The sequence below is a fragment of the Rhinoderma darwinii genome, chromosome 3, assembly GCF_050947455.1.
Source record: "Rhinoderma darwinii isolate aRhiDar2 chromosome 3, aRhiDar2.hap1, whole genome shotgun sequence".
Taxonomy (NCBI): Eukaryota; Metazoa; Chordata; class Amphibia; order Anura; family Rhinodermatidae; genus Rhinoderma; species Rhinoderma darwinii.
Window position 1 is genome coordinate 7,740,179 of NC_134689.1, and position 1,848 is coordinate 7,742,026.

General features: G+C 47.5%; 1 pseudogene; it reads left to right on the plus strand.

The window, feature by feature from the left end:
- On the plus strand, positions 1 to 1,848 carry LOC142748544 (E3 ubiquitin/ISG15 ligase TRIM25-like; annotated as a pseudogene).

Consider the following 1,848-nt stretch of genomic DNA (forward strand, 5'->3'; position numbering starts at 1 on the left):
ATGGCGTCCGCTGATGTGAGAGACGAGCTGCTCTGCTCCATCTGTCTGAACATTTTTACAGATCCTGTAACCCTGAGATGTGGACACAACTTCTGCCGGGTCTGTATTGATCAGGTCCTGAATACACAGGACGGGTCTGGAGTTTATTCCTGTCCTGAATGTAGAGCAGAGTTTCAGGAGCGGCCTGCACTGCAGAGGAACATAAATCTACATAATGTAGCAGAACGTGTCCTGTCAACTCAAGCCACGTCAGGAGGAGATCACCGGGATCTGCTGCACTTACTGTATTCACGCTCCTGTACCTGCTGTTAAATCCTGTCTGCTGTGTGAATCTTCTCTCTGCGATAATCACCTGAGAGTTCACAGCAAGGCAGCAGAACACGTCTTATCTGAACCCAGCACTTCCCTGGAGAACAGAAAATGTCCCGTCCATAAGAAGATCCTGGAATATTACTGCCCTGAGGAGGCTGCTTGTATCTGTGTTTATTGTTCAGCAGGAGAACACAGAGGACACCGGGTGGAGATGCTGGATGAGGCCTCTAAGAAGAAGAAGGAGAGACTGAAAAATGTTCTGCAGAAACTGATCACAAAGAGAGAGGGGACTGAGGAAAAAGTCCAGAGTCTGGAGGAGCGCAGGAGAAAAGCTCAAGAAAAAGCAGCTGGAGAAGAAGAGAGAATCACTGCCCTGTTTAGAGACATCAGGAGACGGCTGGATGACTTGGAGAAGAGGGTCCAAAGTGAGATCTCCAGGCAGAAAGAGCAGGAGTCACTGTCAGTCTTGAAACTGATCCAGAAGCCGGAAATAAAGAAAAACGATCTGTCCAGGAAGATGAGGGACATTGAGGAGCTGTGTAACATGACTGATCCACTGACTGTCCAACAGGGACCAGACACAGGTGACTTGTGTGATCCTGAGGAGGGAGGAGGTGATAAGGACGCAGGTGACTTGTATGATCCATTAGGAGGGGGGAGGTGATGAGGACACGGCGGGACATGATAAGACACATGATGTAGATGTAATTACAGAGAACATACGTGCAGGTTTATCTCATATCATGACATATCTGCAGACCATCTCACCCGCAAAACCTCAAAAAAAGAGGCCACGCCACCGTAGAGTCCGATCTTCAACCAGTCACCCACAAGTTTTGTCTTTCTTAGGTACAGAATATGGGGGTGATGATGTAATAGTCAGGACTGGGAGTGTTGGGGGGAAGGTAACGGCTGCAGGAGAGGGGGATCTATGGGGTGGGTCCTGCAGACATATTACTGGATGTAAACACAGCTGCTAATAATATCCTTATATCAGACGACCTGAAAACTGCAACGAGGACAAAAATAAAGCAGAATCGTCCAGAAACAGCAGAGAGATTCCAGGATAATTGTCAGGTGATAAGCGGCAGCAGATTTTCCTCAGGGCGACATTACTGGGATGTGGAGATCAGGAAATCAGGATTGTGGATGGTCGGGATGTGTTATCCCAGTATGGACAGGACAGGAGATCAGTCAATCATTGGAGAGAATAACAAGTCCTGGAGTTTATGTGGAAGGGCATTGGATAATTATATTGAGTGTTCAGTGACATATGAGAACAGATACATCCAGTTACCTCACCAGATCTCCAGTGATAGAGTCAGGATCTGTCTGGATTATGAGGCCGGGCAGCTGTCCTTTTATGAGCTGTGTGACCCCATCAGACACTTACACACCTATACTGCCACCTTCACCGAGCCCCTTCATGCTGCATATGTATGGGTAGGTTATATAAAAATACCAGGGAAAGCAGCAGCTGTGAGGAAACCATCAGCAAAGAATAAATCTGGTATCATCATAGGGAGCGGAATATGA